General features: G+C 43.5%; 1 protein-coding gene across 1 annotated transcript in view; it reads left to right on the top strand.

Moving 5' to 3' along the window:
- Positions 1 to 5,347: 5,347 nt before the first annotated feature.
- Positions 5,348 to 14,289, top strand: part of TTBK2 (tau tubulin kinase 2) — an 89,342-nt gene continuing 80,400 nt past the window's right edge. Inside the window, exon 1 of the mRNA XM_069858158.1 lies at positions 5,348 to 5,536. The gene's annotated coding sequence lies outside the window, so the exon portion shown is untranslated. The remainder of the gene's footprint in view (positions 5,537 to 14,289) is intronic.

Genomic DNA, 14,289 nt, shown 5'->3' with positions numbered 1-14,289 from the left:
ATAATCAGGTAAAATTTCCTTTGCCTATTCCATATCTTATAGCATCAATCCTTTAGTGCACTATACTCCAATTGACCCTTCTTTCCCTAGCAAAGTGGTCGGACATGCACTCTCACATTTCTCCTCCAAGAGACCTCCTATACTAATCAGGAAGGGTCACTTTATTACAAACCTCACACTGATGTTGTTTTTCGCTCTCTAGACACCGCTTGAACTGAACAATATTACTCAGGACATCTTGTAGGGAATCTTAATTCTTTCAGAAAGAAAAGAGGAAAAGAGAAAGTAACTAAAGAAAAAAAAGAGACTCAACAAGTTTCTGAAGCTGTCAAAGTGAGGAAAAGCAGCATCCAGACATGGTGCTCTTAGAGCTCTTCTGAGAAAGATCCAAGATCCTTCTGTCCCTTCAGCTGTGGCTTCATGCTTATTGATATTTTGTGTCTAGAAATTGTGATCTATGAAAAAAGACGGAAGGAATTTTCTTAGTGTAGCAAAGACTGATGGTGAGAAGTGAAAATAGCATTCAAGAAACTTTAAGGTAGTTGCACCGAGGAAGGGAGTGAATTCCTTTGGTTATAGGAGGAGATATAATGGGTGAAATCTTTCTTTTAGTGAGACTAGTGAAAAAGGCCTTCAAAAAGCTGAATTTCCATCAACAGAGGACTTTCAGAAGAGGTTGACAAATACCAGTGAGAAATGCAATACAGGCAGTTGGTCTGTGATTTTTCATTTGCTATGAGCTAGATACCTGTTTAAGCATCTACAAAACTTTATAAGTGCTACCCTGTCTTTGGGCAATACTTCTTTTGTCCATTGACTTCTGCCAGAAACGTGAGCTTACAAAACCTGCTTTCTTTCCTGTTCTTCAGTGAGATGAACTGTTTCTGCCCCCATTTCTGTATTCATTACTAGTTACAATTTTCAACAAATTTTAGGATTTGGTGAATGTTCATTTAGTGACTAATCAAACCTGTGGATTTTCCATCTCCTGGAAATGAACACTTCTTGCTTGAGGAGAACTATTAGACATTCTGGGGGACTGAAAGGGTCAAAGACAGAATAATGAAAGCCAAGAGCCTGGAGAGCAATATTCTGTCTGGCCTGAAAGGGTCAGGAACAGAATATCATGCCAACAACAAAGCTGCTCCTCCTGACAGGGAGAATGTGGACTATCAGGGCTCTTGGCAACATGCTTAGTTTCTCATCATTCCAGGGCCCGAGTTAAATATATTTCAAGAACACCTGCAGGTCTAAGATAAGACCAGCACAAACAGAATAATGTGTGAATCCTTGAACAGACACGTAGTCCCTCACTTGTAGAACTTGCATAACTTGTATTCTCACGGTAAGAATAGCAGTAATGTAAACAGTGCACTCAAGCTTGGTAGAAACTGACAAGCTCTCCCAGGAGAGTATAAAAACTCTGGTTGAGGAATAAAGAATTGCTACTTGCCACCAGAGCAGTAGTCCGTCTAGTCTCTCTAAGACGTCCCTGTGAGCTGGTCTCCGTCACTTGCTATTTATCCCCATACTTTTTTTTTTTCTCTTTTCCAATAATAATTTGATTTCTGACTCTATAAATTTTTTTTTGGAGCTTTGTCTTTTGCTCTTGCGGTCAACTAAGCAGGAAGATTATTGAGAACGTCTGACTCATAAATAAATAAATAACCACAGTACTCTGATGTCTAGGACAAAGAGGTTCCAGCAAAAGGATTTGTAATGAACGAGTCTGTGCTTTGCAGGATGAATCATCTACTTCCATACACACTTACCTGAAGAAAATAACAGCAGAGTTCAGAAGGTTTTCCACACCACATCACCCCTTTTTCCACTAGCAGATATATGCATGTTTGTGTATAGGTGTAATTTTTAAAGATTCTTTGAAGAAATATTAGATCATTCCTTGCAGACAAAAAAACAGATCAAAATTCTCACGTTTCCCTTATCCATCAAGGAAGATTATTTCATAGGATCATAGAATCATAGAATGGTCTGAGTTAGAGGGGACCTTAAAGATAATCCAGTTCCAACCCCCCTGCCACAGGCAGGGACACCTCCCACCTGACCAGGCTGCCCAAGGCCCCATCCAACCTGACCTTGAACACCTCCAGGGATGGGGCAGCCACAGCTTCCCTGGGCAACCTGTGCCAGTGCCTCAGCACTCTCATTGTGAAGAAATTCTTCCTATGTCTCGTCTAAATCTGCCCCTCTCCAGTTTATACCCATTACCTCTAGTCCTGTCTTTGTAAAGCCTTTGTAAAAAGTCCCTCTCCAGCTGTCTTGTAGCCCCTCCAGGTTCTGGAAGGTCGCTATAAGGTCTCCTCAGAGCCTTCTCTTCTCCAGGCTGAACAAACCCCACTCCTGCAAAGTCTGTGCTCATATGGGAGGTTCTCCAGCCCTCTGATCATCCCTGTAGCCCTCCTCTGGACACAGTACTCCAGGTGGGATCTCACAAAAGAGGAATAATTACCACACAAAGTAACAAAATACAGTTGGTTAGAAGCTAAGAACAAGGTTATCATTACACTGCAAAAAGAGACACATTTTTACATTGAGATAGCAAATTAAAACTAAGAATGTAAAACCTGAAAAAGGACATAGGATGTAGGACAGTTTTTGGCTCAGGGTGACTTTTCTCAGGCCAAATCAGCAGTATGTATCTAAGCTTACCTTCCTGCACTACTGCAAAAATAATCTAGATCAGCTTGATCCCATACTTAGGTAAAGATGGAGTTTTTAATGTGTTGGTGTTTCTGGAGGTCTGGTGCGTTTTGATTGGGTTTTTTGAGGTGTTTTTTGGAGGTATTTTTTTGTTTCTTTGAGGGTTTTTTTGTGTTGAAGATATTCAGCATGTTTACACTGACAGAGGAAATGCTTCTATCTGTTATGTTTACCATCATGTTTGAACTAAAAACAGTAGAACTTGAAAAAACTCTTGGTATCTTTCAGGAGTAGTGAATTTAAAAAGATTAGATCTTTTCTTTAAAAACCTCCTGCAGTTAAGTGGAAACAGAATTTCCTTTTGAGAAAAGCTGGTTTTAGTTTATTTTTTTTCCCCTGCTCAAGTTTTATTTGAACCATTCGGGTTTTGTCTACTTACAAAGAATCTGTGATAATCTGAAAAATAACTTTATTACAACTTTAAAGCTAACTGATGATGAAGGGAAAGGCTATCTGGTCTTTTAAAGCTTGCAGTGTACATGCTGACTTAAAGTATACTAAGAAAACATGCTCATTGTCTGATTTCCACATTGTTGTATCTGACAATATGGTTATAGTAAATGATGATTTAATTTGCAAAGTTACAAAGGGAAGAGAGAAACTATGCTCCTTGGATTAACAATGATAAACAGGTAAACGGACAAACCAGATAAACAAGACTGTTAAGACCTTTCCATTCTCCTTAATTAAATCAGAAAATTTTCTTGAAGAACTGCACTCCTCAGGCAATAAGTCAATTATTTGGGGAACAATAAAGTACTCCTCACAGATGGATTCATATTCATGAGCTCTCTATTACACCTAGCACACAAGCTTTGTTGATGTTCCTTAAAATAAGAGGTGCTTTCAACTACCCTCAAATATCATTTGGGAGGAAAAGTCCTGTCTACTTTAAAGGGAATATGAAAAGTTATTTGTTAAGTGCATAAGAAGAGTAGGTATTAGAAGCAGGTCCATCCAGGAGTAATTGTCACCTTTGCAATGCCTTCAAGACAGGTGTGGAAAAATATGTAGCTCCAACAGAATATTTTCCATCTCAGAATCTATAGGTGTCTATCAAAGGTGTCTATCTATAGGTGTCTGCAAAACTCACAACTCCATTTTGCAGTTGGGGAAAAGATGTGTTATTGGAAAAAAAGTAAAAGGAAAAAAAAAGCAAACTGCCCTACCTATTTCAATCAAGGTTGGTCCATTTCCGTTCACAAAACAAATGTTTCTTTGTAAGACCAGCTTTCTTATTAACTGCTTCAATTGTTAGTTAGGACACATTAAACACTCACGTTCTCTATACATAGAGGCATCTATGCTTATCACCAGTGCTTGTCAGCACTGCCAAGACTGGTGGCCCACTGTTTCAGAGGGTTCACTTTGTGAATGAAGAAGCGTCTGGCTGAAGCGGATGCTGAGCAAGTCGCAAGTGTTTGGGGTTACTGCTGGGTTGGGTTCACAGCTCTCATCACTTGGTAAATGACAAGCGCAAAGATCTTCCTACTCACAAAGTGGCAGTAGGAAATAATGTTTCCTAACCTTACTCCTTGATTGTGATCTCTTTGTGAAAAATGACGAAAGGGCTTAGATAAGGAGGAATTTCTTCAGTATGAGGGTGGTGAGGCACTGGCACAGGTTGCCCAGGGAAGCTGTGGCTGCCCCATCCCTGGAGGTGTTCAAGGCTGGGTTGGATGGGGCCTTGGGCAGCCTGATCCAGTGGGAGGTGTCCCTGCCCATGGCAGGAGGATTGGAGCTGGGTGATCTTTAAGGTCCCTTCCAACCCAAACTATTCTACGACTCCACCATTCTATGATTCTAGTCACACTATCACCATCTTCTTTGCAGCAGGGCAATAAAAGGGGGAGACTGCAGTGCGTTTTCTCACTTCCCACGAGCTGCTTCCCCCTTCCCACGAGCTGCTTCCCCCTTCCCACGGGACGGGTCCCGCGGCCGCTGCTCCAGCGGCGGGTCCAGCCTCTGGGTTGACGCTGTCAACTACGGCATCCACCGACGGGCGAGGAGCGCCCGGGGCGAGTCCCGGAATGCGGCACCGGGGGTCGAAGCCCCGTTTCGCACGGAGCCCCGGGATGCGGTACTGGGGTGCGGTACCGGGATGTGATACCGGGATGCAGTACTGGGGGTCCCAGCCTCTCTACACACAGAGCCCCGGGAAGCCCCGGGATGCGGTACCGGGGGTCGCAGCCCCGCTCCGCACGGAGCCCCCGGGATGCGGTACCAGGGCTCCCAGCCCATTCACACACAGAGCCCCGGGATGCGGTACCAGGATAAGGTACCGGGGCTCCCGGCCCCGCTCCACATGGAGCCCCCGGTATGCGGTACCGGGATGCGCTGCCGGGGATCGCAGCCCCTCCACACACAGAGCCCCGGGATGCTGCAGGATGGGGTACCAAGGGTCCCAGCCTCGCTCCACACGAAGCCCCCAGGATGTGGGGCCGGGATGCGGGACCGGGGGTCGCAGCCTCTCCGCGCTCTCCTCCCGCCGCCGCCGCCACCACCCCAATTGACGGTGCCGCCGCCCAATGGCCGCGCGGGCAGCGGTACGCGGGCGGTGCCCAGCGGGGAAGGGGGCGAGGGGAGGAGGAAAAGGAGGAGGAGGAGGAATAGGCAGCGGAGGAGGCGGAGGCGGCGGCGGCGCCGAGGCTGCTGCAGGGATGGCGGCGGGTTTAACCCCTTCGCGCCGCCCCGCGGGGAGCGCGCAGCCTCCGCAGTCGCCATAGAGACGGCGGCGCGCGCCGTGGGGCGGAGGCCGGGCCGGGGGGCGCCGCTCTAGGGCCCCGCGCTGCCCCCCGCTCCCCGCCGGCACCAGGTGAGCGGGCGCCGCCATCCCGGGATGCGGGGACCGGGATGTGGGGAGCACCCGGCCCGGAGAGCCGCCCGCCTGCCGCGCTGCGGCCGTTCTGACGCGTTCGGGGTTGGAGGTTTGGGGGGGGGCCGAAAATGCGGTCGCTACTTTTATACAAACGGGGGGGATGAGCCCGCCCGTCCCTCTGCCCGTCCGTCCGCTTTAAGCTGCCGGGGCCGTTTGGCGGCCGGTTGCATCGGACCCTGAATCCGTCCCCGCCGGGCTAGGCCGCAGGATGATGATAGTAAACACACCAGCGGCGCGTGGGAGGGATGGGGAGAGCGGCGTTATCCCTGCTTTTAGCTTTAAAACACAACAACAACAGCAACGAAAAAAGAATGGGGGAACGGCTCGTTCCTCCCGGTGATCTCCGGAGGTGCCGCGGCGTCCTTGCACTTCGGCTGTGGCTCCAGAGAGGTGGCAGAGAGGACAAAGATCGGCAGAGTGGACAAAGATCAGCAGGAGGTTTCTAACCTCTGCTGGGAGCCAGGGCGATGGGGAGCGACGGTGAGAGGGAGAAGAACCAGCTGAGAGCAAGTGCAGCCTTGAAGAAGGGCCCGAAGAATGGTTGGACTCGATGATCCAGTGGGTCTTTTCCAACCTAGTGGTTCTGTGACTGCCAGGGTGAACAGGGATAGGGCTACAAATATTCCTGGTGTGTTATCCCACAGCCTGGTTGAGGGGGTGTCCCTGCCCGTGGCTGCGGGGCTGGAGCTGTATGGTCTTTAAGGTCCCTTCTGGCCCAAACTTTTCTGTGATTCTACGATTATCCTGGAGAAGGGAGGTGGACACAAAGGAGAGGTCCCTGTCTATAGCACAGCCTTCTAAAAAAAACCTGGTCTGTTTATAATTCAGCTGGAAAGGACTACAGAAAATGAGTTATAAAATAAGTGTAATGCCTTTCTTAGACTCGATGCGCAGAACCAGTTGAATTTCAGCTTAGATGTTCACCGTTAGTAAGCTGCATTGGCAGGAAGGTTGCAAGACCAAACCCAAAACAGTAATTCACCATGAGAGTGATGAGGCACTGGCACAGGTTGCCCAGGGAAGCTGTGGCTGCCTCATCCCTGGAGGTGTTCAAGGCTGGGTTGGATGGGGCCTTGGGCAGCCTGGTCAGGTGGGAGGTGTCCCTGCCCATGGCAGGGGGGTTGGAACCGGATGATCTTCAAGGTGCTTTCCAACCCAAACTATTCTATGATTTTAAAATCACATTAGTCTTGAAGGGAATGATTAGTTTCCATGTTGTGGCTCTGGAAAAAACTAGTAGAACTTTTATGTGTTCTGTGTAGTTAATGTTATGCCTTTGATGAGCATGTGCTGTGCTTGTGGGTCTGTTAGTTCATTTTAGCTGAGGTGTCTGGGGAACAAAAGATTAGAGCTTGTTTTGCTGCTCTTGTCTGATTTTGGAATTTTCTGAGGTGTCTTACAGATATGAACTCACGGTACTAAGATATCCAACATTTTTATTCTGTGTGAAATTGCACAGAGTACTTTATTGAGGATGGTTCCTTTGTTTTACAGTGCAAATTGCATTTAATGAAGTCCCAAAACTTTTTAAACTTGTTAGACTAGAAATATGGTTATTAACGTTTGTTTGTTTGTTTGTTGGAATCAATTGTGTCTGACAAACACTGTGTTCTTCTCTGATGTACGTTCATGCTCTTGAAGTTCAGCATAATTTTAAACCTCTTGGTTTTGAATTGATGGGGTTAGAGTGAGAAAAGCAAATTGAGCAACTGCAATATTCTGATGTTGATTGTGTTTAGCGTAGTCACTGTCTTGCTGCTGTGTGTTGCTGGCTCTGGTACCTCCAACATAACAAATTCCAGAGAGTTTTTTTCCAGTGTGACAATGTCATTAAATCAATAAAGATTTTTAAATATGACAAAAGAGGGAGATGAATGGAATTTTCACTGTTTGAAATGGATTTCTGAATGATCAGCTTCTACTAGTTCTAGATACAAGTGTATAGAAGGTTAAACATTTGCTTAGTCTGTAAAATTGCACTATATGATATATTGATATACTACTGTGCTTTCTGTGTTAACTAAGACTTGTTTATTTAGTGGAAATGAATTGATGCTCTACAACAGGAGATGGACAGTTTCTGTGTATTCCTGTGTGTTGCCTTGTCTCTTCCCCCTGCTCTGGGAAAGCACAACACAAAGCCTTTGTGTTTGGCTAGAGGGGAGGAGAAACAGCTGCCTTTTCCGTGCAAGACACCAGGATTCATAGTGGTCTCATAGGGATGTGTTGTTGTACATGGACCAGCCACTGTCCTTCCTCCCTCATTATAACAGTTAAAGCACTCTCCTCGTGGCAAGAAACCTGAGCCTCATTTGATTGATCTCACAGGGCACTGTGTTGTGCCATGGATCTGGCAGATCCATTTGATGGGCCAGTTGTTAAAGTGATGATAAGCAAGAAATAAAATGTGCAAAATTGACTGAATACAAGGTGTACATTGAGGAATCAAGAGCTACAAATCATATTGTGTTTACAAATTGCTTAGTATCAACTTGATTTCTTGTCCATGGTTGGGATGAAAGAATCTTGTTCAAATGCTTAAACTTCTATTTGTTTTTATTTTTTTAGCAGTTTCCTATCTAAGCTACTTAAATGGGAATAAAACATGTTAACTTTAAGAAGTGAAAGTAAAAATTATTTCAGCAGGGTGAGAGTACAACCAAATAGAGCAATTCTATTTTTCTGCTTTCCATGCACTGAGTGCTTTAATGGTTGTACTGTGTTCTGGGTCACGCAGTGGCAGAATTAAAGTTAACTTCCCTCTATCTTTTGGAAACATTGAATACTCTGTAACCTGGATTTTAGTAACTGTATCTTGTCTCTTCTTTCAAAATTACTTCTTCCAAAATATAGTCCAATCGTTTACTTATCCTTTACAACTTTTTTAGACATATTAAAGTTGTAGAATTCAATTCTTTTTGTGTCTTTTCCCTCTTCGCTGCCACTTGTTAAGTAGTGTGCTTTTGAGGGAATCTGGTAGCTTGGATTTTTTTAAGCTGCTTGTGAAATCGAGGTGCCATTCTTGGTAGTTTAAATTATTGTCCTTTTTTCTGTATGAGCTTATAGGTCACTAATCTTGAAACCTAAGTAGTGGAAAATTAAACCAATAAAATCTGGACTTTTGACTCTTCACCTCTTGGATTGGTTGAGCATCTTTTTCCCATTTTTGAGCAAGTCCTAACTTTCAAGAATTTATTCTTCAAAGTTGCTTTTCAATTATTGGAGACAAATTTTTGAAAACATTGAGGAATCTTTTTGGGAAGAAGGGAAAGATTGAATTTGAGAGGATGGAGGAAAAAGAAAGCAAGCTGGGAAGCTGAAGAAGTCTTCAGTAATTTTAACAAAACTATTTTGTTAAGAATTAAAAAATGTGTTCACTGTTATGTTCAGGCATGTTTTTCTGTCGTCTCATACTACACAGTTGGTTTTCTGTGAAAAGTATTGCTCAAATGCTATTTCATGCTGTTGCTTTGTCTCTGAAGAGGTTATTCAGTTGTTAAGAACAGGTTATTTGCACTGATGAGGAACTCCATCTGGTAATTCTTCCTTTCAGAGAAATGTGTGTATGTTGCTCAGCCTTGCATTTGGGTGCAGGAGAAGCTTCTGAGTAGTTGGGAGACTTGAAGGCTGGCTGGGTTTTCACGGTTTTAGCTAGGTCACTGATGGTATTGATGAGGAAAGTAATTTTTTTTCTAATACAAAGCTGTCTAATGTGTAAAGAAAGGGTAAAATATGCTGAACTTGCTTTGAGAGCTTATAAAAGATGTGAAGTCTTATTAATATCAAGCTCTTCTTTATTTATTTATGTTGCAGAGGGATTTGTTACTTGTTGCAGGGACGGTTACTGTCTGGAGCAAATACTGGGACAAACCAAGATGATCATGGTTGGTTTCCTCCCAGTCTGTTTAAACGGAAGTCATGTTTTATGCACTTCTCTCACAAGTGAAGTTACACAAAAATTGTGTCCTGTGTTAATAGATTTGCTCTCCCTGGGCTCATCCACAGTTAGGAAAGATCTTGCTGTATAGAGTTTGCATCTTTTCAGTGTGGGAATTGTCTTCAGTCAGCAACTGCGTATTGATTGTAAAAGAGGGGGTCTTTCTGTTCTCTGTTGCTTCCCAAATAGTTCTCAGATAATTTTTGTTGCTTCTGTCATGCAGTCTCTCGGGGTATTAGCATTTTGTGAGGGTTTTGGCAGCATTTATTGGTCCTGACGTTTGACGTTCTTCAGCAGTGTAGTAAGAATAAGATTGCTTTATTGTGTGGTGGATCAGCAGGATGTGCGTGTTGCAGCTGTTAAGTTTATCGCTATAGTAATGCTTCAGATGCAGTGCAGCTTCTAAGCAAATTAAGTATGTCTGTTTAGCTTCACAGTGTTGCAATATTAAAAAAAAAAAAGTGTGTGACCTATAAATAGAGCATGCTCTTTTCAGTGTCAAAGTGGTGACTTTTTAGGTCATATTTGTATGGTTATTGTTTTAAATAATGTTGTGTTATTTACTGTCTTGAAATAATTCATTATTTTCCTGTCTTTCCATTTCATAGAATCATAGAATAACCAGGTTGGAAGAGACCCACCGGATCATCGAGTCCAACCATTCCTATCAAACAATAAACCATTCCCCTTAGCACCTCGTCCACCCGGGCCTTAAACACCTTCAGGGAAGGTGAATCAACCACCTCCCTGGGCAACCTGTTCCAGTGCCCAATGACCCTTTCTGTGAAGAATTTTTTCCTAACGTCTAGCCTAAACCTCCTGTGGTGGAGCTTGAGGCCATTCCCTCTTGTCCTGTCCACTGTCACCTGGGAGAAGAGGCCAGCACCCTCCTCTCTACAACCTCCTTTCAGGTAGCTGTAGAGAGCAATGAGGTCTCCCCTCAGCCTCCTCTTCTCCAGGCTAAACAACCCCAGCTCTCTTAGCCGTTCCTCATAAGGCCTGTTCTCCAGCCCCTTCACCAGCTTTGTTGCTCTTCTCTGGACTCGCTCCAGAGCCTCAACCTCCTTCTTGTGGTGAGAGGCCCAGAACTGAACACAGTATTCGAGGAGCGGTCTCACCAGTGCCAAGTACAGAGGGAGAATAACCTCCCTGGACCTGCTGGTCACGCCGTTTCTGATACAAGCCAAGATGCCATTGGCCTTCTTGGCCACCTGGGCACACTGCTGGCTCATGTTCAGTCGGCTGTCAACCAACACCCCCAGGTGCCTCTCCTCCAGGCAGCTTTCTAGACAGACTTCTCCCAGTCTGTAGCACTGCATAGGGTTGTTGTGCCCCAAGTGCAGGACCCGGCATTTGGCCTTGTTAAACCTCATGCCATTGGACTCTGCCCAGCGGTCCAGCCTGTTCGGATCCCTTTGCAGAGCCTCCCGACCCTCCAGCAGATCGACACTTCCACCCAGCTTAGTGTCATCCACAAACTTGCTAAGGGTGCACTCGATGCCTTCATCCAGGTCATTGATAAAGACATTGAACAGGGCTGGACCCAGCACTGAGCCCTGGGGAACCCCACTTGTAACTGGCTTCCAGCTGGATTTCACACCATTTACCACCACTCTCTGGGCCCGGCCATACAACCAATTTTCCACCCAGGAGAGTGTGCACCTGTCCAGGCCAGAGGCTGACAGTTTCTCAATCAGAATGCTGTGAGAAACTGTGTCAAAGGCTTTACTGAAGTCCAGGAAGACCACACTCACAGCCTTCCCCTCATCCAGCCGCCGAGTCACTTTGTCATAGAAGGCGATCAGGTTAGTTTGGCAAGACCTGCCTTTTGTGAACCCATGTTGACTGGGCCTGATCACCCGGTTCTCTTGCATGTGCTTCATGATAGCACTCAAGATCACCTGCTCCATGACTTTCCCTGGCACTGAGGTCAGACTGACAGGCCTGTAGTTTTCTGGGTCCTCCCTGCGACCCTTCTTGTAGATGGGCACAACATCAGCCAGCCTCCAGTCCAGTGGGACTTCCCCAGTCTTCCAGGACTGTTGGAAGATGATGGAAAGGGGTTTGGCCAGCACATCCGCCAGCTCCTTCAATACCACCCTGAGTTAAATGGATCCAGAATGGGCAATATCAAATGATTGAAATTGTATTAGACAAGGAAAGACTGTGCTGCTCCTTGAGTTGCATTGAATGCCCTGCCTTCATATATGACACTTTACTTTTCTGTTTCTGGTAGTCTGTAAAATTAAAGCATAATTCTGCAAGTAGAGTCAGCCTGGAATAAATTGACGTACCATACTCTGAGAGTTGAAGGAGAAGAATTGATATTGGATCACAGTTCTCTTTCTACATAAAGTTTCTCTCTGTTTTGTAAGGTATTTGTAAGGTATTTGTATTATTGTGATAACTGTGATGATTTGGATGAAATTATGATTTTACAGTTTTGAGCAAGATAGTGGTTGGTTTTTTTCAGTGGGGAAACCTGTTAAACAGTTCATCTGGGTGGAGAAAAATAATGAAAGAATCACAAGATAAATTGGTGTAAAAAAAGCATTTACGGGTCTTGTGGGAGAAATGTGCTAGGTAGTGCAGGCAGTTGTTGTCTTGCCTAGGCAAGAACTAAGAAATTGATGCTGAAGCTAAGGAGCAATCCATGATCCTCCCATAGTAAACCAGATGCATGCAGGAAGGAGGCTCTGTCTGGTGCTGATTGTTATTTATTTCTAGGCATATATACATATAATCATATTTTTCACGTATTAGCTCCTGCAGATGAAATAAGACATTGTTATTGAACCAGTATAACAGCTGGCTGCTCTTTAAGAGTGGAGGATGCTGTCTTCTGCCTGTGCCTTTTGCAGTGCACGTTGATCTCTGAGCCGCACTGGTTCAATTCGCTAACTTGACAGAGAATGATTGTTAGGAGAGAGTTGTTTGTATTGCTCTTTTGCTGAGATAGATCTATAACTCTTGGTAGGTCATGCTGTTATGTGCAGCTTCACCCTGGATGTCTAGCTGAGATAATAGTCACAACCAGATCCTTTCTATTACTGTAGCCTGAGCGCTCAGCTGATAGGTCTATAGCTGATAGGTTGGCAGCTCGGGGAGGAAGCAAGAGAAAGAGGAACATTTTAAGTGAAAGGTTGCTTTGAGGTGATGTTGCATTCCCTTCCCTGTTGATTAGAAAGAAATTTGTGTCAGATGCTAAATTCAGGCTGGTCATTTCTCCCTGTTGTCCATATTGTTCTTAAGTATTTTATTAGTTTTGAGCCTAGGGTACCTCAGTAATGTGGCTGTGCTTTTGTACGTATCTCCACAGACTGGAGTAGACTTTTTTAAAATGAGGCAATTTTCCCTTGACCTCCCTGTGCAACCAGGGAGCAGCTGTGCTTTGGTTGGCTTGTTGGAGTTGGTAGATAATATATTAGTTCTATTGCAAGGACCTGCATTGACATGTACCGGCTCCCTGGAATGTTTTGGTTTTTGTTTTCCTAGAGTAAAATTTTGGACAGAACTGGTTTATAATCTGAATCAGGACCAGGGCCTGCAGTATGAGCAGCCCAGCTCGTGTTTGGTATTGATATATAATGTGCTCTTATATTCCTTGCTCTGAAAGAGGTAGAAGCTGGAAGCTTGGCCTTAAAAGTAGTAATAACTATATTCTCATTTACTGCCTGTATTATTACTATTCCAGTTCCTAGTATTAACAAAAAAAAGAATGTACACAGATTTGACCCATATCATTGTATGTTGCCTGTGTCTCAGTAGAAATCTCATGACCCTGCCTGTCATATGATTGCATATCCACCATGTTCTCTTATAGAGCAGAAATTATTATTTTTAAATAATAATTATTATTAAATAATAAATAATTAATAAATATATTATTAAATAATAATTATTAAATAATTATTTAATAATATATAATAATAATTATTAAATAATAAATAATTAAAATAATTATTAAATAATAATGTCAAAATGAAGAAGCATCTCACCACAGTTTAGAATTGAATGTCCTTAAAGCACATTTAATGACTCTTGGTGTATTTAAAAGAAAAAAATAGCTTGTAACTTGTGTTAATATAATTCTAATACTTTTCAATAAATTCAAGAACCTAGAGAACAGTTATTATTTTAGAGCTATTCCACTTTTGCATTACAGTGTCATATGTTACTGTTTTCATATCTACAAAATTAAATGTGTTCAGTAAATCTGGAGTAAAATTTATTCTAGATTTAGACATCTTATTTGTATAGAACAAGTGTGTACACATTCAAAACATATTAATACTTCATCTTATAGGTCAACAATACAAATAGGATTATTTTTAAAGCCCAAACTTTAATCTGCAAGATTTGGTATTGGATGTCTTTATTCACACCCAGGCAGTATTTCTTAAAACGTATAATACGGATGAAAAGAAGGGCTGTAATGATTTTTTGGAACCTTTGCTGTTGTGTTCTTGGGAATAGTTTTGTGCTTGTTTCGCAGATAGTTAAAATCTGAGCTTGCACTGTTAGCTCTTTTGATGTGTAATAAAGTCATGTAACTTTTGAGAGTCTCTTGATCCCTGTGCTATAATACCTAAACTTACTGATTCTTCTGCCTCATCATTCTATCATGCTTCATTGTTTCAGCTGATCCTTGGAGTGTTCAGATGTACGTTTGTGGACTTAGGACAGTCTCGGCATACTAAATTTGCCTGGAATAATTATATTTTCATAATGAAACATACTTCTATAGTTAAAG

Source organism: Phaenicophaeus curvirostris, chromosome 5, assembly GCF_032191515.1.
Source record: "Phaenicophaeus curvirostris isolate KB17595 chromosome 5, BPBGC_Pcur_1.0, whole genome shotgun sequence".
Classification (NCBI taxonomy): Eukaryota; Metazoa; Chordata; class Aves; order Cuculiformes; family Cuculidae; genus Phaenicophaeus; species Phaenicophaeus curvirostris.
This window is presented reverse-complemented; position numbering and strand designations above follow the sequence as displayed.